The following is a 27,259-nucleotide window of genomic DNA, read 5'->3' on the forward strand; positions in this document are numbered from 1 at the left end:
GTAGAAAAATATTGATTTATTTTCCATGGTAGCAAATAAACAAATGTTGTTATCAAACCGAAAGAGAATGCTACAAGGCGGGTCTTAGTACAAAAATGTAATCATAATCTTAATGTGCATGATAAATTCCAAAAGATCGATGTGAGACAAATAACCCCCTTAGTCTTGCAAAGACATTTTGTATTGGCGATACCGTTGTTACTTTAGAATAATGACAATCGTTTTGAATAAAAGGTCCATATAAGTGTATACATTTTGTGTTGGCGATGATTGTAAATCTATAATGACGACAATCGTTTTAAATGATAAGACAGTATAGATATCTAGTGATCGATAAGTCCACGGTTACCTGTACGTTAAAAGATGATCAATATTGGATCACCTAGACACCTAATCCCACCTAGACACCTGATCCCACCTCTTACAGGGTCCGTCTTTGTCTTGTTCTCGATGTTGTATTCTTTATAGGATTATGGGATTAAACAGAGATCACTTCACTCTTTCATGTATACGTATATTGTAGAAACTTCATATCAAAAATTTCCGTGGGGATCCGGGTTAGAATAGGTCCTCAGTACCCCTTGCTTGTCGTAAGAGGCGACTAAATAAGGCGGTCCTTCGGATGAGACCGTAAAAACCGAGGTCTCGTGTCACAGCAGGTGTGGTACGATAAAGATCCCTCCCTTCTCAATGGCCTTACGTGACCAGCATATGCCTAAATTTTGCAGCCCTTCACCGGCAGTGGTGACATCTCCATATGAGTTAAACAATATTCAATCAATCAATTATTCTAAAAATGAACTTAAAAAAGAAGTTACAGTCGTTAAAAGTTTGGTTGGTTTTTCTTTTAAGACAAAGAACATAGTTTATCATGTTTATAGGGTAATTAGATTGACTACATGTTATTTTCCTTCTAAATTAAAATGTAAGGAACATCACAGAGAACGCTTCTGGAGTCATACTTGTACATATGTAATTACAAATGTGATCAGATTTCCATTGTTTAACCTTTCAACTTGATCTTCTGGTATAACAATTAAGAAATCTTTGTTTTTCAGGATTTTGAAAGCATTCAACCATTATTTAAGTATTTAAGAAACACATAAAATGAAACGGTGATACACGCAAAAACTATTTCTCCAAACTATAAATCTTCATAACTCGTAATCTAAATTCTTAGGTGAAAGGATTTATGTCTGTTGAAGAATCAGTCCCTATTCCAAGGGGGGATTGCTTGAAAATAGTAATACTGAAAAAAACGTGAAGATAACAAATAGTGATCAATCTCAGAAATCTGTAAAGAATACAAAAGTGAGAGTAGGGTAAACACGACCCTTGGAAACACTTGAGGTGGGATCAGGTGCCTGGGAGGAGTACGCATTCTCTATTGACCGTTCCTTATCGCCGCGAGCTACTTATTCTATGGGTAAACATAGTAATTTGCAGTCATGAACTTTTTAAAACGATATGACACACGTCAAATAACATTCGACATAATGTCAGGTATCTAACACATAAGAGCTTTATAATCATATAATTTGCGAAATGCTGACTTTAAATGAGACTTTGGAAACTCCTATAACAACAACTTATTGATCAATAGCCTGGCTGCCTCAGTTTAAAATGTATTATACGCAGAGCATACTTCGTGTTTTGAATCAGTTGAGAGACATAAAATCATATGTAGGTAATAATAAAACTGCAGCATTACGATGGGAAGTTGACGATGGAGAAGCTGAAGTCATCCCGTTGGTAATAGAGTTGAGTTGTTTTTATGCCGTTAACGGTTATGTTCAGTACAACATCTAAATTTAAAGCAGTTGTGGAGGTCTCTGTGGCGTTTATTGAATCGACCTATGAATGAAAGTGAACAAGAGGTACTGTGAGCAATGCTCACTAAGAATACCCCCCGCTTACCCCAATCTCCCAAAGGGTGTTGGTAATAGGTATAAACTACCTCTTTTCTGAGTGTAAAAATCAAATGGCATGACAAACCAAACCATATTGCTACTTCGATGTCCAGTGCACGTGACCTGACCTTTTGACCCCAAAATCGATAGGGAACATCTTCATCCCATGGGTAGTCCATATGTATGATATGGTGACGGTAGGTGGAAAGGATAACGCTTTAGAACCCGGAAACCATATTGCTACTTCGATGTCCAGTGCGCATGACCTTTGACCTTTTGACCCCAAAATCGATAGGGAACATCTTCATCCCATGGGTAGTCCATATGTATGATATGGTGACGGTAGGTGGAAAGGATAATGCTTTAGAGCCCGGAAACCATTGCGTCTACAGACGGACGGACGGACGGACAGACAGACGGACAACCCGATTCCAGTATACCCCCCCCCCCCACAACTTGTTGCGGGGGGTATAATAATGTTATAGATAAAATGTCGCCGATGTATCTAAATGTCTAGTTGAAGGCTCAGCAAGAAATTTTCCTCTTCTCCATGTAGAATCGTTTGAATAAGTACGCCAGTTTCGAGATAAGAGCTCTCCTGTGTAGGAGGTACATTTAGTAGAACTTTGAGGGCCTAAGTGGGACAGAGTGAACCTACTGTCAGTGAGAAAGACGATAAAATGTATTAAAAGCGGCTTCTCTTTAAATATGTAAATGTTGTAAACACAAAATACTATTGAAAGAAATGTTTTACTAAAGCAGAAACATAAAAACAATGTCATATTTGAAAGTAATATCCTGGATATGATACCTACTACCAATAAAATTACGTGATATAATAAGAATTCCATGTATCTAATTACTGCCTGAATACTTATCACTTACTTAGTTTGTGTATCAGTTGAATTCGGGTGATGAAACAGAGTATGAGAGACTTAATAAGTACATTCACTTATGCAGTGATGAATATTCGTCCCACTCCCGCATGTAAACAAGTTTGTTTCGCGCCTTACTATGTATAAGAGTTCTTCAAAGGGAAATAACTCGAGCGTATCTCGAAACCGGCGTATTCTGTCTCATAAAAATTCATAAACAGGCCAGCTAATAAACGAACATAATTTTGCTCATGGGAATTTCAGCAGAGTGTTGGAACACTGCATAGATATTGCCAATGAGGAACTCGATTATATTTTAAACATCAACTTTAGAGTACATGTGCGTAGAACCAGAGTGGTGTTTAACAAAAACGTGAAGATAACGAACAGTGATCAATCACATAACTCCTATAAGGAATACAATAATTAAGAGTTGAGCAAATACGGACCCCTGGATAAACCAGAGTAAGGATTTACCTAGGAGGAGTAAGCATTCCATGTTGACCGGTCACACCCGCCGCGAGCCCTATATCCTGAACAGCTATCAGCTTACAACTCCTATGTACCTGATCCCACCTCTGGTATATGCAGGGATCCGTGTTTGCCCAACTCTTTATTTTGTATTGCTTATAAGAATTATGAGATTTATTACTGTTATTTATCTTCACCTTTCATTATACCGTTTGTCATAAAGTTGTCACACGTCAGACAACATTTGACCCAATGTTAAGTTGAAATGGCAAACTGGATCATTATAACGACCACCGAATTTGCATAAATATGGGAAGTTGTCGATGGAAAAGCTTAAATCATCCCGTTTGTCATAAAGTTGAGTTATTAGTTTGCCGTTAATATCTATTTTCAATAAAATATTTAAGCAAAAAGGATGTAGGACACTGTGGTGTCTATTGTTTCGAGTTCACAAAGAAAGCAATTTTATGACTGAATATTTCCGATTTCTACTTTAATTGAAGAAACCGCTGTCCAAAAAGTCTGGCCTTTAATTTATCGTGATGATGGTGTTGAACAGTCGTACTTCTTGATGCCGTTGATGTGGGAAAAGTTTTGTGATTTCAAACTTACTAAATATTCCTTGGAATGTTTGAGAATCCACATTTGATTGATGCCATATTTTGAATATGTTGTGCACAATACGTGTGAATTTTCTCTTCACAGCAGGTAAAATTTTCGTGAGGAATAAAGATAGAGGATTGGTAAAACATTTACTGGCACATGTATCTTTCTTTGTAAGAATTTGTGTGAAGTTTTGGAATCCAATATAGGTACGATAATTCAGTCGTCCCATTGACTGGGGTATCAAATGTTAATATTGACAGAATGCGGTCATTAATTCTAAAAAAAATCATTTCTTAGAACCACTGGAACAGAAATGATAGAACTTATACGTTGGCTAGCTTCTATATACAGTGGAGATGAAAGTTCACACTATTTCCCAGGGTGTCTGAGTAACACACAATATGGGTGCAACATTTTACATCAGTTTGCCAATACAATCTATCATTGGGTCAAATGCTATCTGACAATGCTTCATACCAATTGTTAGGCCATCCTTGGCACACTGGTTTTGACTACGGATAAATCCGTTTACCTGATTAAGATATAGGGCTCACGGCGGTTATGACCGGTCGACAGGGGATGCTTACTCCTCCTAGGTACCTGATCTCTTCCCAAGAACAGCATGAGCCTCGTTTAATGTGGACACTGGTGTGTTTATACCTGATTATAGAGTCGAATATGAACTTGACCTTGGTGCCTCGTATGAACTTGAACATGAAAAGGTAAAGGTGACGAACAGTAATTAATCTTATAATTCCTACATATAATACAAAATTAAGAGTAGGTCTAACACGGATCTCAGGAGAGCGCATAAAATTAGAGAGGTGGGATCAGGTGCCTAGGAGGAGTGTGGTGTTCACTGGGATATATTCCTGTATAGACTACACTATGACTTGACCATGGGGTCCAGTATGAAGTTTTTTGTTGTTGTTTTTTTAATTAGTTTTTTCATACTTCAAAGTGTCCTTACAATGTTCAAGACATTCGGGCGCATGTCTTGATAACAAGAAAACATTTATATATATATATATATATATATATATATATATATATATATATATAATCGCATCACAATATATTATTAATTTTTTCAAACACATCATTGAAATCTATATGTAGCTTTTTGTATACATGAGAGTACATCTTTAAAGAAGCTTTAACATGCATGTATATATTTTCGGTGTTTTCTTCAATTTCTTTGATTTTACAGTACATCTTGTATTTGTAAATAACAGTTGCTATAGTAGAAATTACGTTATTCAAAATGACAATTCTGTGGTTGTTTTCAAAATAAAATCCAATAAGAATGTGTTTCCATTTGATGTAAAATTTGACAACCCTTGACGTTATTTTCCATATATGCTTTACATTTTCATAAAAATAAATCAAGTGTTCATTGTCTTCAACATTTTCTTTACAAAATCCACACGTTTGATTCGGTTTTCTTTATTTTCATGAGAAAAGATTTGTTACATAGAAGATTATTGAGAAGTTTAAAATTAAATTCTGCTACCTTTTTTTCATACATATCTACGATTTTGTTTTTGTAAATGATACTCCAGGAGGGTTTATCAATATTTAAAGTTCTGCTATAGTAGGATTGATACAGGGGGGTCATCTTCACAAGTCAAGGGTTATTGATTCGTTACCTCGCACTAACCCTTGACATCAGTCGCTATTTAAAAGTTGGGCTCGAGAAGAAGGATGACGCAATACACTAAAATCCATCAGCCAATGGGATTTCTTGTTTCAGATGAAAGTTTCGTAAGGGAATAAACAGAAAGTAAAAAAATGGCGTCCGTTCACGAAAAGATATGTGAAAAACATGAAATCGATCATTTGACTGAAAACCAAAAGCTTTCGATATCATGTATCAGAGAAGGAAAAGATGTTATTATTGGGACTAAAACCGGCAGTGGTAAATCGCTATCTTACGAAGTTGTTCCATTATTTTGGACAATTTGTTTAATTTGTTAAAACATAGTCGACAAACGTACTTCGACAATCCATCATTTTCATTCGGCTCATACCCCAAACCCTCGTCTAATTGTTTCTTCAAGCAAAACGAACTCCCGAAAATCAATCGACGGTATCTGTCTTGTACTAATTGGCCACAAATTCTACACCATAATGCCGTCGCCATGCGTGTTTACTGTTTAGTTTTGTTTTCGACCGATTATAAAAGTCATTGTCTGATTGGTTTGCAGCTTCAGGCTGCAAACCAATCATATTGCTTCTTCTCGAGCCCAACTTTTAAATAGCGACTGATGTCAAGGGTTAGTGTGAGGTAACGAATCAATAACCCTTGACTTGTGAAGATGCAGGGGGGTATGAAATTTGATTTCAACAAAAATGGTATACATCTTTTTCGATGAAATATCAGTTATTTCAAAAGGTTTTTTCATTGATGTAATTTCAAAGATGAGTTTCAAGCGCAGGTTTTGATAGGGTAAATCTTGAAAATTCAAATTTCTTAGCTTTCGGGGTCCAGTATGAAGTTGACCATGCAATCCACTATGACTTTACCATGGGGTTCAGTATGAATCAATTAAGAAATATTATTTCATAAAAGACTATAGGCTACAATATATAAGAATGATTTAAGCTGAGCAATTTATAGCCGCCTCTGTCTCTTGATGAAAATGAGAGCTGTTATTTCTTTGTCTTGAATAATATTTGTTACTCATAAGAGAAATTTTTAGTGGAAATTACATCTTTTCTGTCAGGGAAACTCTGGAAACCGGGAAAATGCTGGTGTATTTGTCGTACAACTATAGCATATTAAAACTTTCATTGATTAGATTACGAGAGGACAATTACCCCTTTACATTTGAAACTTGAAAGTGGGTTCTCAGACAACTTCATTTTCTACAGGTATCCTATGGTTGTACAACTATGTATGTAAACAACATAAGTGACGCAAACATTCGTGACAAAGGAACCAGCGTGGACAAACAATACTTAGGAGAAACTGACAGAAATACACCGTATGTTTAACTACACAACTCCCTCCCTAGTAGTGTTTCCACAAAAACACACATTACAACACACAGTAAAGCTAAATAAGTACACAACTCCCTCCCCAGTAGTGTTTCCACAAAAACACACATTACAACACACAGTAAAACTAAATAAGTACACAACTCCCTCCCCAGTAGTGTTTCCACAAAAACACACATTACAACACACAGTAAAGCTAAATAAGTACACAACTCCCTCCCCAGTAGTGTTTCCACAAAAACACACATTACAACACACAGTAAAACTAAATAAGTACACAACTCCCTCCCCAGTAGTGTTTCCACAAAAACACACATTACAACACACAGTAAAGCTAAATAAGTACACAACTCCCTCCCCAGTAGTGTCTCCACAAAAACACACATTACAACACACAGTAAAACTAAATAAGTACACAACTCCCTCCCCAGTAGTGCCTCCACAAAAACACACATTACACCACACAGTGAAGCTAAAATAAATGGAGTCCAACACACACACATAAACTGAAACATCGGGAAACATATCCCCATCTATTGACATACCTAAATCCACACTCGCCAGGGAACAATAGATAATTTCATTCAATTCATCTGCTAAACTAAATCGGCCACATACAGGCACCATTCTCTATATAAATTTAACGATCTCCATGTTATCTTTGCATTATGTAAGATGCCAGAAGAAAGAACCTACGTATTGTCGAATCTTGTCCCACATCGTTGACAATTATTTGTGAAAGATGATAAGGAATTTGTTTGAATTAAGGACCTTTGTGATCAACAATATCGCCATCTATTGACATACATCGAAATAAATCATCGCTCCATCCACTGCTGGAGTGGATACTTTCACGTCAGCAGCAGTGGCAGTGGGGCATATGTTCACTTTCTTCTCCGTTTTTTCCATCAAATTTGGTTAAAATCTAGATTGTTAAGTTTTAAAAGATGGGTGTCAGTGTGACAGGCAAAGGTACTTTCGAATTAAGTAGAGAGGATGTTCATCTCTGTAAGGTCCACAATATTACCTCTTAACAGAATCTTTCATTTCTCGATGCATACATTACGAATCACGACACCTTTTTGATATAATAGTTCGTTTAAGTACCATTTCTTATCAAATATCTTGTCTATTTCAAATGTGTTAATTAAGAAATAAGGTATCATTTAAAAATATTTATCGGGATATAAATACGGGTTGGTCACGTGATCAAATTCCATAAAGCCCGAAGGGCTTTATGGAAAATTTGATCATGTACCAACCCGTATTTATATCCCGATAAATATTTTAAAATGATACCTTATTACTTATATTTACATTTTTGGTCGGTAACATTGCTGAATTGTGTTAACAACATGTTTCCATACATTTCAAATTGTTGACGTCCACAACGAAGCGTCATAGATGTTCAAAATGACGACAACACAAAACAAAGTTCTATAAAATGAAGAACTGTTTTAATTATTAAGACGCTAGAAAGCAAGTATATCAACATATACTTATACATTAACTCGGGAGTATATAATGGAAAACTCTTCCATATGTCTAATTGTAGGGGGTGGGGGAATTATGATTTAAACGGGGATGCGCAGTGTTACACTTAGAGTTGTGATGCGCTTTGACTTTTGAAAAGTGAAGACGTTGAAGACCGACTTTGAAAGATATTCTGTGGATATTACGAAGTTAACAGAAGACTGAGATGGAGGAACATGAAGAACAGGGCGGCAGTCGTCAGGTGTAGGCAAATTATTTATAGACAGGACAGAGGACGCAGCTCAGATGAATCTCCGGAAAGAACTGAACATCGCAGAGAATGTGGAACTGCACGAAGGTAAGGGACAGTTTGGATTTGGATAATTGTTGATAAACATGAGCTCACTGAACGCTTCTTTTGACTCGATAATTTTTTGTAATAGGTTTTTAACGACGCCTCGCTTCGATGTCCCGACATAAACTTGCTGCTGTGGCACGGAAGCAGTGTGGTGTGTAGGTCTTAATGCACTTTGACGACTTATCGGCCATATATCCTATGGATGACCTTTTTGCTAAAGCCTAATGTCATCGTCTAGCAGTAGGTACAATTCCGCATCACCGATGACCAGGGTGAAGTTGTAGCAGACGAAAATTTAGACATACATTAGGCCTAGTAGGCTAGTAACGAAAGACATTGTTTACAGTTATGCTTTTATCAATTATTGATGAAAGTCCACTGCTTGGAATACAAATAAAACCGTAAAATACATTTTGTGGTGTTGATTTCATCTATTGAAAGATTTCTGTAGTAAGTGAGAGCGATTGCTAGATGTGTATTGCCTTAGTAAAAGTAGTACCCGTTACCTACTTTTAACAAATGTTCATACGCACAGCCGTGACCTCTGTTGACCCCGTAGTAGATTTATCCAGAAATAGATACGTATTGCTCGTAATAGTGTTATGTAGGAGAAAACAGTTGCAAATGTAAATATTCTAGTATGATTGTAGTATGTTCTGCAGATTTATTTAAAATTCATTGAATTCAAGATAAAGAATTTTGGCAGAAAAGACTGTGGAATGAGGAATCATGGAATAAACACATCGCATCATGATCGTTATTGGTGCAAAAAAAAAAAAAAGAGAGGGAAGGACCTAAGTTTGATTCACCAATGATTGACCGGGTTATCAGGTCGGGGATTTTCTCGCTAACATATAAAACATCACAAATTTGGTATCATAGCCCTGTTAACAACTGATAACAAAGGTAAGATATTTCAAAACCGAGAAGCGCATCTTAATACTTAGGATAGGAATTTTAGCTATGACTTTTTTTATCACTAAGAATATATACAGCAGATTTCTCAAAGATTAAGAAAAACCAGAAATCTGATATCTTCAATATTATTTATAACTACTGCATAAGATAGAGATAATCTTAGGAGAGGTGACACATGGTGTAATAGTTTTTTCTCACATTATCACCAGTGTGAGATCGACTTTACCCATGTGAGACAGCCATGTGAGATTTTTCTGTCTCACACTGCTGCGACGTCATTTGATTGTGACGTAATATATTTTCTATGATTTACGTTACACGCAAACTTCCACCAGAGTTCGTTTGCTCACAAACCAAACTCTTCCACTTAGGCATTATGGGATAACGATTTCTTAGGCCGCGTATACTGTGACGTCACTGTAGAATGACGAAAAAACATAACGTCAAACGTAACCAACTTTCAAAACAAGAACGTAAACATCAAATTCATTACTTTACACAATAATTTGAACAGAGTATCCCTACTTTTTAATGATCTTTTGATCATTTTATGTTTAAAATAAAATCCATACTTTTATATTAATGCTTTTAATACTAATATCTTCAGACTTTTAACTGCGAACTACTTCTTTAGTGTAATTTGTCTGCGTGATAATCGCGGACTCACAATATACAAATCTGTATATTGTGGTGCGTCACATAGGAGAGGTCTATTCGTAGGCACTGTGACGTAATGAGGCCTCGACGGGGAGTTTGACGTTACACGGTGAAGATTTACGTTACACAGTGAAGTAAAAATATTTTGCATTGTTATCTTTAAATTTTAATGTAGTATAGCTTTCTGGTGGACAACCTTGGGGTTTTTAGTTTACACTTAAAGTTTAAACCATTTTCGGGTATGCTCTTTCTGCCTATCTAATTAGTTTTTGCATCGAAGTTCAAATGAGGATTTTGATAATCTAAAATTTTCTGAAAGCTCCTAATTTTATGCGCTAAACTGTAGTTAAAATGTGAGAAAAATAATCCTTCATTATTTACTCGTGTGGGATAGGGAAATTCCACCTCTGGAACAAGATTCGCTGTCTAGGACTCGGCAAAGCCTCGTCCAAGACTGCGAATCTTGTCCCCTCGGTGGAATTTCCCTATCTCACACTCGTACTAATGAAGGATTCTATTAGTATCATTCATTTAACATTTACACTATAACAAGACCTGCTCGGGTGTAACTCAAACATAATATAAGACAATGAGGATTTTTGAAAAGAAACATGTGTCATTTTGAATACTAGTGTATGTTCACTTGTTATAAAGTTTTCTGGTGTACATCTTTAAAAGATTGCTGAAGAAGTTAAGTGGTTTTGGTAATGAGAAATGAAAAGAAAATGTTCTATTTTCCACTGGGAAAGGAGTATATTAAAAGTCTCGTGCAGGGCAGCTGAAAAGTCTTAAATGTGGTTTAAAGATACAGAGCAATGATGTTTTATAAGACTTTATGTACTTTTTAAAAAACCATTATTGATAAATAGTATAAATATTGCGAATTCAAAGTATTTCAAAATATCATGTTTCATATCATAAGTTTCTTTTGATTATACTCATTCAGTCATGTTTAATTACTAGTATTATATAACATTTTACGGTCGCGGTAGCTCAGTGTTAGATCATTCGATTCCTGGCCAGGAGTTCAAGGTCCCGCTCGTGCGTCTAACCTAAACGTAGGTATTGATTGCTCCTTCGACAAACCTTGGTATTTAAAAATGAGAATCACGGGTCCTTCAGATATGGAGGAGTAAACATCCATCCCCTGTCAACCGGTCACATCCTCCGTGAGCCCTACATCCCGATCAAATAAACGGAGTAATCTGTAGTCAGAATCAGTGTGACAAGAACGGCATAAATATTGCGAATTCATACGATGATATCCCTTAAATAACTGTGTCCATATGGGGCATGTCGAGCGAAACAAATTAATATCAAAATAAGAAAGCTGTGTTTACACATAGCTAAACATTTCAATGTCAAAACATGAAGATACTGTTTCCATAGTCTGATGTTATACATCACTTAAACACAGTGAAAGTACACTGTATACCATGCTAAAAACCCCGTAGGCTTAAAATAAAGTATAATGTATACCATGCTAAAAACCCCATATATTTAAAATAAAGTACACTGTATACCATGCTAAAAACCCCATAGGATTAAAATAAAGTATAATGTATACCATGCTAAAAACCCTATAGGCTTAAAATAAAGTATAATGTATACCATGCTAAAAAACCCATAGGCTTAAAATAAAGTATAATGTATACCATGCTAAAAAAACCCATAGGCTTAAAATAAAGTATAATGTATACCATGCTAAAAACCCCATAGGCTTAAAATAAAGTACACTGTATACCATGCTAAAAACCCCATAGACTTAAAATAAAGTATAATGTATACCATGCTTAATACATAATAGGCTTAAAATAAAGTATAATGTGTACCCCGCTAAACACATCACAGGCTTAAAATAAAGTATAATGTATACCATGCTTAAACACATCATAGGCTAAAAATAAAGTATAATGTATACCATGCTAAAAAACCCATAGGCTTAAAATAAAGTATAATGTACACCATGCTAAAACCCCGTAGGCTTAAGATAAAGTATAATGTATACCATGCTAAAAACCCCATAGGCTTAAAATAAAGTATAATGTATACCATACTAAAAAACCCATAGACTTAAGATAAAGTATAATGTATACCATGCTAAAAAACCCATAGGCTTAAAATAAGGTACACTGTATACCATGCTAAAAACCCCATAGACTTAAAATAAAGTATAATGTATACCATGCTTAAACGCATCATATGCTTAAAATAAAGTATAATGTATACCATACTAAAAACCCCATATACTCGAAATAAAGTATAATGTATACCATGCTTAATACATAATAGGCTTAATATAAAGTATAATGTATACCATGCTAAAACACCATAGGTTTAAAATAAAGTACAATGTATACCATGCTAAACATATCATAGGCTTAAAATAAAGTATAATGTATACCATGCTAAACATATCATAGACTTAAAGTATAATGTATACCATGCTAAAAACATCATAGGCTTAAAATAAAATATAATGTATACCATGTTAAACACATCACAGGCTTAATCTAAAGTATAATATATACCGTGCTAAACACATCATAGACTTAAAGTATAATGTATGCAAGGTGAAGATAACGAACAGTGATCAATTTCATAACTCCTACAGGCAATACAAAATAAATAGTTGGGCAAACATGCTAAACACCCATAGGCTTAAAATAAAATATAATGTATACCCTGGTAAACAGAAAATAGGCTTAAAATAAAGTAGAATGTATACCCTGTCAAACATATACATATGTAATAAGCTTAAAATAAAGTATGATGTATACAATGCTAAAAACCCATAAACTTAAAGTACAATGTATACCATGCTAAACACATCATAGGCTTAAAATAAAGTATAATGTATAGCATGCTAAAAACCCCATAGGCTTAAAATAAAGTATAATGTATAGCATGCTAAACACATCATAGGCTTAAAATAAAGTATAATGTATAGCATGCTAAACACATCATAGGCTTAAAATAAAGTATAATGTATAGCATGCTAAACACATCATAGACTTAAAATAAAGTATAATGTATACCATGCTAAACATGCTTTATTTGCATATGAAACTAATAGAATACGATCATTATATAAAAATCTCCCAAACTGACTCTACATGCCTGGGTGAAATGAGATTTAAACAGTCTTGGCTATGTAATTATGACATTCAGCGGCAGTCTGTGTCATGAAAGTTAAATTGTGATTTTGTTCTACACATATAAATATATATTATTACTACAGTAACTTGATCCGAAGAGTCGGATCACGTCGAGTTGACAGGCTCATAAGAATACGGTATTGAAGATAAACTAATTTTGTTTCCTTTGTTCATAATTATGCATTCATATAACGACATTCCCAACATTTTTCTGAAATAGTTTCACTGAGATAAGTTTCCCACTTCTCTCTTTTGAGTTGTGGGGCTATGAACTCCTTTTCCTTCAAGACTTGCTATAAAAATTTAACATAAGAACTAGAGTTCATTTTCTGTACAATACACTGATTTGGACTCAACAATCCATGGTGTACTTTGCATTGTTTTTAAAATCAACAATTTGTCTTTTAATTTCAATCCCAAGGTGTAATAACCTGCATTCCCAAAGAAGAAAAAGATAGACGCTATATAAAAAATTGGGAACCAATATCATTATTAAATGTTGATTACAAAATCGGTTCTAGTGCCATAGCAAATCGTTTAAAGAAAGTACTAAAAAGTATCATAAGTGACTCTCAGAAGGGTTTTATAAAGGGACGGTTTATTGGTGAAAACACTCGGTTTTTTTTTTTTTGTATGATTTGATTGACTATCTAAAAAACCAAAATTAGCCAGGATTGTTATTATTATTATTAGATTTTGAAAAAGCATTTGATTCATTGGAATGGGATTTTATTGTAAAGGCACTCAGGTCCTTCAATTTTGGGGAATCTATTGTAAAATGGTTTCTTACTCTATACACCTCTAGTACCAGTTGTATAATTAACAATGGGAACTTGTGCTTTTTATTACAGAAAATGGCCACAGCTTCTATTATTTGGTTTATTTTGACGTACACATGAATGTACAAGTACTTAAACAGCCTCTTAAGGTAGTTCACTACACTAAAGCTGATACTCTTCATGATACTACGTCACAAAATAGCGATTTAAATGTTTTGTGAAATTAATTGTATCGATGGATTAGTTTGTCCAGCATCGAATTACACTCAACCTGGTTTCTTTCCCTCTGTTTAATACTCATCTTCACTTTGAAAATTGGCTTTTAATTTTTTTTTTATCAGAATCAAAACACGTCTTTCTCCGTTTACGACTTTTTTAAAATCTCTGTTTCCATTGTTTTTCTGCGTTTGTGTACTTTTCATTGTTTCAAAAATGCAAGTTATTTCAATTGGTCTTAAATCAATTAACATCTGCCCAGAAGTATATTTAAAACTTAAGAAATACGTCATGAAAATATACAAGCTCGTTCTTTGCTTGTTAATGTTTCATTTCAAGAAATATATTGTAACCCGCACCTGGCAGATCTAAATAATAAAGAAGAGGAGTGACATCAACTTGATGTATAACATGTATTTATTTCGCGGGTTTCAGCAACAGCAAAAGTCAAAAGAAAACATACACAATGTAATAGAGGGCGAAGCCCTCTCACGGCCGTGAGAGCGGAGCTCTCCCTATAGGTAACACGTATATACATGTTTAAAAGGAAAATATAGGGAAATAATGAAAAATTAAACCATACCTATGGAACTTGAAAAGTTTGGTACCAATGGCGTCGATTCGAATATTAGCGCGTGGACATGTATTTCTCCATTTTGAACCTCGTCTACCCTAGTTCACGTCGTTCTGAGATGTTACATAAAATCCGTAAAAGCATGTAAATCTTATTTTCTTAATCATATATAATCACTCCACGATTAACGCCATGTTTTTTGTTGTGGTTCAAACGCTATGTTTGTAAATTTGTTAAATAACGATGCTGAATATGACGTCACAATGTACTGTTTACATCGATTACGTTATATTTCCCGCGTTCAATATATAGGCGGATCAAAATGCTTTGATACAGCTCTGTCCTCGTGCTAACTTCGGGTTGTTTTTGTTCTGTTTTGGATATAGATACCAATGCCAAAATTTGTTTGCTTCGCCCTCAAACACGGTCACGCCGTAAAACATATTACTATATATATAAACTCATTTCGTCAAGGGGATTTACAGTGTCAACACAGCACAAATTACATTCTTACTAGAATCAAAGTGTGACTAATGGTGACGTCTACCTGTATATTAATGTTATTTAATAAAGTTACCAGATTTAAAAGGTCTAAACAGATACATGAAAATAACGGTATTTGTTTACATTTTCCTCAAACCGGAAACAGATTACAATATTCTAAAATCCAAACCGCAAACGGTTCAACGTAGCTAATTCCGGAAACAATCTGTTGTCTCATAAAATTTCAGAAAATTATAAAATACATCTCTTACACCACTTACACTGTCTATTCAATATTCATTCCTAAAAAAGATGTACTTGCTTACCAAACTAGTAATGAAATAACAGGCTTTGCTCTAACCTTTAAAGCACGTGACCAGAAAATGCTATATCAAGAAGCACGCTACTTGATGAAAACACATCATAAATCACCTTATAACAATGTCTAAACAAACCAAGGTTCATATATAACCATGTTGCCGCCAACAAGGAAAATAGTAACAAAGATATTTCGGGCTCTATTTCCAAATTCTTACCTAAATAATAAAGAAGAGGAGTGACATCAACTTGATGTATAACATGTATTTATTTCGCGGGTTTCAGCAACAGCAAAAGTCAAAACCTTATGTGCCCGATGTTCCGGATTTTTAACAGCTGTAAGAGTTACCGCTCTTTTACTGCAAACATTAGTCAAGTTATTACATATCATACGACACACCGGTAAAAATATGGGGGTGGCTGAAACCCAATAACTACATGACACAATATTTCGCGCGAAAAGTCAGTTTATCGATATTGTTCAGATTTCTTTCAAAATTGACCAACAATTTCTTAAAGTAAATTTGGAAAAATAGCAATGGTGTATATGAAAGACCTGGAAAAATATCACCAGCTTATCACGCCGACTTTTCAGGATGTCACTTATCAAAATTCTCCGATATGGCACGCGCGAACCACATTAATTAGATAAACCTGCTTTAACGAAGATAAACTAACTTTATCGACCGTTAATCCTAGTTTAACGGCGTTAATTCGAATTAACGATCGATAAAGTTAGTTTATCACGTTAACTCGAATTAACAGTCGATAAAGTGGGTTAAACGGTAGTTTACATTTTTTATCTCACATTATCGACTGTTAATATGAGTTGTAATGTTATTGTTAAACATATAAAGAAATTTTAATTTGCATTAACGATAGATAAACCGGGTTTATCACTCGCATTTACCGATGTAACGCTGATTTTGATTGGTTGACGTGGTGTGCGAAAGAGTTTTTATTATTTGCAGTTTATTATCAGAATATCGCTAATTTACTTTGTATTAGAATATATTTTCATGTTAGGCTAGATTCTCTATGGATTAAATTTTCATAGTTGTACTGCAATAACGTTAATTAATTTATTAATAATACGATGGTTAAAACTCGGTCCAAGTTGTATCCATAAAGGATTTCAAAGCTGTGTCAGATCTCCCGAGGCCTGGTGTATGGGGGCTTAGTCTCCTCTTTTGTTTGTGTGTTTGGGGTATATGCCCCCTCCCCCCCTTCATCTTACGACATGTAACGTTACCTGTATCCGTGTAAGGCTTCTTGACACGACCCATACTAGTATACTAGTAGTTAACTTACATTTAGTTCAGTCTCCACGACGAACAAGAAAAGATGTTAGACAGTAAGTGGCTTCACAGTTTATTGTCTATATAAACTAATGTACAGAATAGATTTGAGTTAGATGTTACAATTTTACAGTTTAAATTGACTAAATCTATATCTAAAGTATATATGTACACACATGTAGTAGAGGCCCATTTTTCTAAAATCATAATAAATGCATGGAATTTTTTTCTGATACCGGACTCCTTGTCGAACTATGCTAGCTTCTTCAGCTATCAATAAGCATATATATATATATATATATATATATATATATATATATATATATATACAGTTACGTATTTGGATATTAAATAAACCTTTAACTACATAAACAAATAGACTGGACAAACTTTCAAATCATTACTTTTTTATCATATTTGTGTCAGACTATATCATAATAGCTAGCTTGTTAAATTATTATATCTTTTTAGTAAATAAATTTCATGATCTTTTCATGGCATATTTGAGTAAAATCAATTGACTTCAAAATGAATAGGAAACACAACAAATGGATGGGCTACATTCATTTTGAATTGCCAAATTCATGTATACATAGTTGTCTAATTGCTGATATAAATTACAATTGTATCATGACATAGCCTTATTAATTCAGCAGAAGTCACAATTTGTAGCCCATTAAGGTTTGCCTTTACAAGTTGTTTTAATGTGGCAAATGTTAATCAACTTAGCAAAATTTGTAAATTGTTAGATAATATAATTGAGAGAGTTGTCTCTCTTGGTTAATTATAATCCCTTCTTCAAGCATTATTAAATTTTGTCTATTATATTGTTTGTACACCTTGTACATATGTATTTTCTCTGCACTGTGTTACAGTTTATGAGAATAAAGTTCATTGTCATTGTCATACCAGGTCTAAAGCCAATTAAGTAATTTTCTACTTGTTCCATATCCTTTGAAAAAAAAGAAAACATCACATTTTTCTGAAAAAATTTAAGGTACATTTCAAAAGCATTATCTAGACCTTGATGGTGTGACAAGAGAGATGTTCCCCTGCTTTTTCAGGGCAATGTTTCTGAAATACTTCATTGGAAATGCACAAAAAATTCCATCCATGGATCATAGGCACCTCTTCAATGGAACTTTTGAAATCATCGGAAGGATTATTTCCTATTGTTTTGTTTTGTGCAACTATCTACCAGCAGCACTTTCCCCTTTACTCTATATGTTGTTGGGAGTGGGGGTGTGTGTCAGACAACTTTCTTCTGGAGTCTTTTCTAAACTGTTTGTGTTTGCATCGACGGCTGTGATTGGCTGTCCATTAATTACCATTAACGACTTGAAAAACCCGGATTATCTGTCGTTAACTCGAATTAACGATCGATAAGGCATTAACAACAGATAAAGTGGGTTTAACGACCAAGAACTTGTATTATCGATCGTTATTTCGAATTAACGGTGGTTAATTTGAATTAACGGTCGTTAATTCGAATTAACGACGATAAACTTAATTTATCAAATTGAAAAACTAGGATTAACGGTCGATAAAGTTAGTTTATCTCCGTTAAAGTAGGTTTATCTAATTAATGTGATTCGCGCGTGCCATATCACCAGTATGTTAATTACTTGCATTCCGGGTTAGCATTATGTAACCGGTATGGTTCTATGTTTTGTCACTTTTCTATTCATCTTACGTTTCCGGTAAAATAAATGTGCTGCGTTTACAACTGAGTGTTTGTTGCTGTGTTGGATATACACTAACTGGCGTGGTGGCAGCGGTGGGATTCAAGTGAAAATGTGTTGTACTCATCAGGACTTGTCATGTCGTCGGGAAGCTTGACCTCAATGTACTCTCCTGGCCACAGAGTTGTGGTTTATGTAAAGTGTAGGAGGTTATTCTCTCTAGATATTGCATTTTTCTAGATTTGGCATGTGTATTCAATAGTAATGTTTTAAGAGAAAAAGGAAATCAAAGTACTTAAAGTACTCGTGGGAGTTGAACATTGTGGAAATTCAGTTAGAAAATATAGTACTGGAAGGGTAGGGGGATAAATGACTGAATATTATCATGATTTTAGATACAAATCAACTGTTGTTGTTTTTCAAAGCGTTACAACAGCAAACACCCATGGGCCACAACGCTCCTAGAGTCACTGAAGTCGTGTTGTTGTTTTCTAGAATTTCACCCCTTTATATTCTCATGAAAAATGTGACCATATATTATGGCCCAAACATTCAAATCAATATGGTTATCAATGCCTTGCAGTTATGAAGTTTTCCCCCTGTATATATATACATTCAAGTTTAATCCTAATTATAGCTAATTCTAAGGATTCATTACTTGAAAAGGTAGTCCAATATGCTAAACTGTCACCTGAGTATACTACAGTCCTGTAGAGGATCAATGGAATGGTAAATAATTGTATAATAACTCAAAATAAATGAAATGCAAAAAAATTAAAAATTGTCGGGCATCGGAAATGCACAAGCTGAGTTGCGCAAGGAATGGGCATAGAGGGAACCGGCAGAAAAGTTTTCAAGAAATATGAAGCAGGGAGCAAAATTTTGCATACATAAATTTCAGCCGACTTAAATCCTTTGTGACCTTGACCTTTAACCCTTGACCAAAATCAATAGGCTTCTTTGTCTCATCAAGGGCGATAATCCATCTAAGTTTAATTGACATCCTATAATTTGTTAAAAAATTATAGTGCAGAAAACAAAATTTTCTCCAAATTTCAGTCTATTTATAGCCACTGTGACTTTGACCTTGTGACCCCGGAATCAATAGGCTTCTTGTCTTACTTAATCGATCTAAGTTTGATTGAGATCCTATAATTCGTTCAAGAGCTATGGTGCGGAAAACAAAATTTTCTCCAAATTTCAGTCTATTTATAGCCAATGACTTTGACCTTTGACCTAGTGACCCCAGAATCGATAGGCTTCCTCATCTTACTGAGGGTGACAATCCATCTAAGTTTGAATGAGATCCTATAATTTGCTCAAGAGCTATGGTGTTGAAATGAAATGTTGATGCGTGCCCGCCTGCCCGCCCAAAGGCACTTCATCAGATCATAAGCCGAGTTCGACTTCACCGCAACTCCGCTAAAAATGAAACACTAGTCAAATAATGTTATTTATTGCCAAGGTATTTGGGATATTATACTGTGGCTCAAACAGGGGGTGAATGAACCTGACAGTATGGAAAGCATATAGTGTAATCAGACTTGTGATGTTGGAAATCTATAGTGATTAATAAACTATACATGTACAAGATCCATAACTATTTTTTTTTTTCAGTTTGTGAGGGAGAATCCTCATGTCTCTTTCATCTGTAGACAAATAAACAATGTGTTTTGACCAGAGCAATTTCCAATCCTTTTTGCAGCATAAATTCAACATTGTGGCAACTGGGTTAAACTTTGATAGTGAAGTAATACATGGCAGCACCTTATTCCATGCTCTTAAAATTTCTGTTTGACACACACTCATGACATCCACTCAAACATTGCAGAGTGCAGCAAAATCCCATTGTAATAGGGGATTCAAAATGGATAACTGGTACAAAATATGGTACATACTATTCAAAAAGGATAATGAATTTGACATATTGATGTCTTGGAAAAGGAAATTCTGACATCGGGGCTCTAAGCGTTTTCAAACATTGTCATTTGATAAAAGTGTTCTACATTTTTAAAAATAGAGATTAATATGTCTTTACATACATAGGTGAGAAAGTTTCCATTATTCTTAGCCGAGACATACCATGTATTCGCAAAAAATTCATAAACAAATATCACACTACTCACGTAGAAAATGTGGACCTTACAGTCATCAAGCGCAGCGAAACACGCCATTTCGAGATTATAGTCGACGAAAGCTCGGTAACAGTAATGAATAAGGTACACTCATTTTGTATCTATTTTGTGACTTTCTTTATTAAAAGGAACAGTTCTCTAATGTGTAACGTGCAATTACTACGTAATTCAATAACTTGAAGCATGAAGCAGTTTCACTTTGCCACCGGATATAAGAAATTTTATTTCGTATTCCGATCCCAATCGAAAGTTGTTGACTGGGAATGACGTGTTTTAATTCAATCTACATGTAACATCAAGCATTTTTTTTTATATCACATTAAAAAAAACCCAAATATATACACATACACAATGTTGTAGAGTTATTTCTTGTAAATTTTCTGAGGTTTCGCACCATATTCGATATTTCGCGCCACGGTGTCAATAGGGCTTGTGTGCAGTTATCGTTCGTTTCCCTATCAATGTTTATAGGTGACGCTGCGCTACAAACGACAATTTTCAACCTTATCTTTTATTTTTCTATGTCTATCAGTATCAATTTGATCGAAATCTTGTATTCAAATTGATTTGAATACAATATCAATGCATTTATTTACATGTCAATTATCAAAATTAGATTAATTCAGAAAAGTTACATGGATTATTTAATGGCGGATGTTTATAAAAGTTTATGTTGATTTACCTAGGAGTAAATCAGCTGACACAGAACCCCCGCTGACGACCACTATACAAATCAATACAAATTACTGCGCAGAAAAGTGCGTGATGACCCAGGGAGATTGAACATAGTTCAACTCCCAAAAATGGTGACACCAGTATGTTAATTACTTGCATTCCGGGTTAGCATTATGTAACCGGTATGGTTCTATGTTTTGTCACTTTTCTATTCATCTTACGTTTCCGGTAAAATAAATGTGCTGCGTTTACAACTGAGTGTTTGTTGCTGTGTTGGATATACACTAACTGGCGTATCACGAATATGTCAGATTAAATTTTGTATCATATCACAAAAACGCTGCGATACTTTTCTGTGTTAAAAATTATGTAATCAAATTAATCACATTGAACGTTTTGAGCAAAACCTTTTCATAAGATCATTCATTATGCAATACCGATAACAATGCATTCACGTGGTATCTGCCCCTTCGTATTTAAAGATTAATTTTTCTTTTCCTTTCTAGAAACCGGGAAAGAGTCAGAGGAAAGGTTGAAAAAGAATATCGTTTCGAGAAATCATAAACAGACACGGAGATCTCAGAACTGCAATCAAAACAGTTAAGTTTAGAATATTTTATTTTATTTCAATGATTTCATAAAAATTTAAGTCGAAAATACGATGGGTCGCTGACACATTCAAAGAGTGGCAAAAATATGGCAATGAAATATCGAAAGTCCGTGCGGATATAAGTCCTTTTCTTGTTGATATAGGACATATGACGAAGGATATCACCTTTTATTTGTGAAGCAAAAAAGGGGGGTTGACGGATCCGAAACGATGTACAGTTTTATTATTTGCTTACGATTGTATATGGATACACTAGGACGTAAGAACAATTTTTTAGTTTAGATAATGAGTTATTGCAAATTGGAAACACTTTGGATAATGCAATGAAAACAAAGGCAAAGGATAATATCGGTGGTACAAAGAAACAAGTGTTGCTAATAAAGGAGGATGAAGAAAACATTTTGAGGTCCAGCGGTGTACTAGGTGGAGACAAGCCTCAAAAGCATCTGTAAACAACATTGCACCTTATTGGACTATATTTTAAATTACGTGGTGGGCTGGAGCATATGAATTTGCGAAAAGGGGACCGTTCTCAACTAGCGCTGTGTGAGGATGAACATGAGGAATTGCTTAGCTCTTCGGATGATACATCTAAAAATAATCAAGGAGGACTAAAACACAGAAAAAACGGAACAATACAAGGAGTGGAGACGTTCCGTTACCGGAAGTGTGGTGATTATTACCATATTTATTGCTTAATAAAACTGATTATGAACAAATAATGATGAGACTATGAAGACCTTCATCCTACCCAGTCGCCAAACTAAGAAATGAAATCAAGAAATTATATCGCAACTGTGATGATAGATATTTGGGATCTTAATCAGTTGGTATGCTTCTTAGAAATAGCATGAACAGAAGATACTGCTTAGCTAGCTTTCGTGTGATTTCAAAACTTTAATGTACGTAATTATTTTCAACGATATAGATTGAATGTTGGGGACTAATTAAGGAGCAGTTAATGGATTATGTCCTAATAGAATTAGAGTAAGTTGCATCTCATCAGATCATAATATGAGTGATCGCATGCGGTTTGATTGGATAGTTTGATGTGTAACAGATTTTTTTGTATAAGCAAATATGAAAATGATCATTAAAATGTCCTTCGAAGAAAAAAGTCGTTCTTTTATCATTCTGAATGATCTTGACCAGTAAATAATATTGACCTGATGATCTTGACCAGTAAATATTGACCTGATGATCGGAAACAGTGAATATTGATCTAATGATCTTGACCAGTAAATATTGACCCGATAATCAGGAACAGTGAATACTGACTTCTTTCACAAATGATAGTAGTGTTTGTACATATAATGTAGTTTGCAGTAAATATTTCTTTTCATAATGAATATATCGGCTGTTTCATCTGCAGGTGTCAAATTTTGACCCGCCGTTGAAAAATGACCATATAATGGTAATATATTATGAAACAATTGACCATAATGTTGTTTTGAGAAACTTTCATCAAAGAAATAATTTCATTGTTGAAAATACTTGGGGACATGAACTACACGCTTTACACCAGTATAATTCATGACAAACGGGATGATTTAAGCCTCTCCATCGTGAATCCCCCGTGTTTGTGTAGCGGTATTCCATCATCGCCTGTATATGGTGTTTGTGTCTCTCGACTGGTTCGATACACAGGGATTTGTTCTGCGTATGATCAGGTTCCAAATCGAGGCAGGCTACTGACAAACAGGTTGATGTTACAGGGGTTTCAAAAGTCTTGTTTAAAGTCGGTCGCCTTTCGCAAATTCTATGGTCGTTATAACGATCTAGTTTGCCTATACAACCTATCATTGGGTCAAATGCTGTTTAAAGTGTGTCATACCGATTGTAGGGCTGTTCTTAACACATTGATTTTGACTACGGATTGCTCCGTTTGCCTGATCGGGACAAGGGGCTCGCGGCGGGTATGACAAGTGGACGTGGGGTGCTTGCTCATCCTTGTCGCCTAGTCCAACCTCTGGTATGCCCAAGGTCCGTGTTTGCCCAACTCGTTATGTAAAAGAATTTACAAGGGTTGTTTCGTTGAAAAACGTCGGTTTTTTTTACCCCCATTTGCCCCAAGGATGAAAATGGAAATTCCGAAAACTTATTGCTCATCTACAGGGCACCACCAATCACATTCCAAAAGATGATTTTGCTACTGCATACAATGTAAGGAGTTCTAGAAACCAGATTTTAGTAAAAAATAAACATCCTTTAGAACGTCTATTTGGCCCCCCAGGGCGACAATGAATACTTCGGAATTTTATTGCACATCTACCGGACCCCATCTATCATTATCATAAAGATTAATTGATTACTATTTAAAATGAAAGAGGAATTGGAAGAAGAAAGCGCGAAATAGGGACGGACGGACCACAACACTATACCTGAACTTTCTATAGAAAGTGCGTGTATAATGATTGTTTTAGAAGATTATCTACAATATGAAGAAAGGAAACGGTCAAACAAACATACAAAAGACTTTATTTATTAAACAAATTCTTAGTTTCAGGAATTATTTATCTCCGAAAAGCGAAAAGTTCCTATAATCTGTTTTATTTTATTTGTTATGTGTAAAAACTGTCCATACCAGATTTAGAGTATCTGTTTTATTAGCGATTGACAGTACCTGTATCGGTGGTTACTAAATGTCCCTAATGAAATAAAACAGATGGGGCCTCTTTAATATCACGAGATATTATTTGAAGTGAACATTAATTGCTAGAACCGATCGAAGCTGAATGTAAATTTACAGACACGAATTATGAAGGACTGATCCGAGATTCGATGAAGGCGTCAGTCCAATTATCCAGCCAAGCCAATTATTCAAACGAGATTAATCTATGCAATGCTGCCCCAGGAAATCTCCTTTAGAATTCATAAAAGATTTCTGAATAACAATATCATGTGCCGGGTAGTCGTCAGGAAATGAATTTGCTAAAGTAAATGTGGCAAAAATGATATTGGTGTTTATGAAGGCCTGGATAAAATGTCACAAGCTTATCAACCTGACTGTACGGAAATCACATAATTTTCTCCGCTTTATTACAAATATCTTCAGTTAAATTTTGTATCCAATGTGTTGTCGCTGCGAAACGAAATCAATATTGATCATTTCACGAATCTATCACCTTGGGCATTTCGAAAGAATCTTTTCTATAACAAGATCATTCATTACGCAATACCGTTCACAACGCATTCACGTGGTATCTGGCCCCTTCGTATTTAAAGACTAATTTTTCTTTACCTCTCAGAAACCGGGAAATAGTCATAGAAAAAGTACAGAAATTTTTAATATCAAAATTTTGTCATTTTCATAAAATCTCAAAGCATGTTATATAAAAGGTGAAGATAACGAACAGTGATTAATATATGAGCCTCGCCAGATAGAAATCGACCTTATGGCAAAATTTTCACAATTTGATATTTTTATTTTAATTTAGATGTTGCATGACATACTGATTCAGAAATCGAAAACGAGACCTAAATATCTGTAGTAATAACAAAGATATTGAAGTTTGATAATGGCACACTTTATAAAGTTACTTTAAAAAACACCGATATTTTAGATTCAATTGTGACGTCATGAGTTTTTCATAACATGTTCTATTATACCATGGTAGTGGATTTTGACCTTTGGGGGCACTCTAATTCATAGCTATAATTGTAAACACTTACATTTTTACAAGCCCAATAACTAAATTAGTAGCAACTCTTCCCTATCTTTGAAATCAGTATTGGTAAATTAACATATCAATAGCTGAAAATTCCCATAAGTTTGAGTTTTATCGTTAACAACGAATTAGCTAACGTTGTCATGGAAACACATCTGAACGGCTCATTGTCAAGTGCACAAAAATTGATGAAAATTGCTATGTTCATCACCTATTCACAGGAAAAGCCAGCACCTTACAGCAATATGCATATTATAATTGCATATGACTAACCTCAGTATTTCATATTATGGAATAAACTGAGTGGGCAAATCATGTACGAAAATTCTATAAATATACAAAAAATGCATAAAATTCAAATTTTCAAATTTCCTTCTTTATTAAAGTTTAAATATATTTTTATTATGCACATAATCACAAGACTATCTTATCAAAATGATTGATTACTAATTTTTCAACAGTAAAATTGACATAAAGAGATCAAAATATAACTGATAAAACGGTTGCTGTGGCAACAAAACTCTTAAATAAACAATATAATTATGTCTAATATTGAATTGATAAACCAGCCAGTTTCAACAATCAGAATATTCAAATTCAACTTCAAAATAAAATTTAATTCAGAATTGCAGGTATCAACATATCAATTGAAAAAAAAATTAGTTGCCAGTGGTGCATATTTGCTGTGCTTTCTTTTAGCATTGAATATTAGACTTCAGTTTTATAGCTTTACATCCACTTTTTTTCAAAGTAAATATTGACCTAAAATTATCATACAACTTTACAAATTAAGAACTTAATCCGAATTTCAAGTACTTAAGTACATGTTTGTAAGATTTCACTTTGTGTCTTCTGCTCAATAATCAGATAATGAAAGTTCACATTGTTTTGCTTCCTAATGCTACTGTAAAGCATTGTTGTGCACTGACAAAAGTTGAAAAAAAAACCCAACAACTTTTAAGTCTTGATAAAATCATTAAACTGAGGTTATTCCAAACTGACTTGACAAATCTGAATACTCTGGATTCCTTCTGACTGTGCATCCTGGTTATGTATGTCTGGCTAGTTGACATTAGTTGATGTAACCTATAACCTAAATCACATTAAAACTGCATGTAGAATGAATATCTCCATTGCACACAAATATCACATACAGACACATATGCATACAATATATTCCAATTCTTGATAAGTTTTCTACTAGAAATTTATATCTGATGCATGTAAAAAATATTAATAAAAATTCATTTTCCAATACATGTGCAATTGTTCCAGTATATTATAACACGAGAGAGAGAGAGAGAGAGAGAGAGAGAGAGAGAGAGAGAGGGGTGATTGAGAGAGAAGCTGAAAGTTTCCTTTTCATAATTCACATGAATAGAACAATCTGTTTTT

General features: G+C 34.5%; 1 long non-coding RNA gene across 1 annotated transcript in view; it reads left to right on the plus strand.

Annotated features, from left to right (window-relative positions):
• Positions 1–9,548: 9,548 nt before the first annotated feature.
• The window catches only part of LOC125657962 (uncharacterized), a 78,197-nt gene continuing 60,486 nt past the window's right edge, over positions 9,549–27,259 (plus strand). Inside the window, exons 1-2 of the long non-coding RNA XR_008798084.1 lie at positions 9,549–9,599; positions 22,093–22,117. This is a non-coding gene — a long non-coding RNA (uncharacterized LOC125657962). The remainder of the gene's footprint in view (positions 9,600–22,092; positions 22,118–27,259) is intronic.

The sequence above is a fragment of the Ostrea edulis genome, chromosome 1, assembly GCF_947568905.1.
Source record: "Ostrea edulis chromosome 1, xbOstEdul1.1, whole genome shotgun sequence".
In the NCBI taxonomy this organism is placed as follows: Eukaryota; Metazoa; Mollusca; class Bivalvia; order Ostreida; family Ostreidae; genus Ostrea; species Ostrea edulis.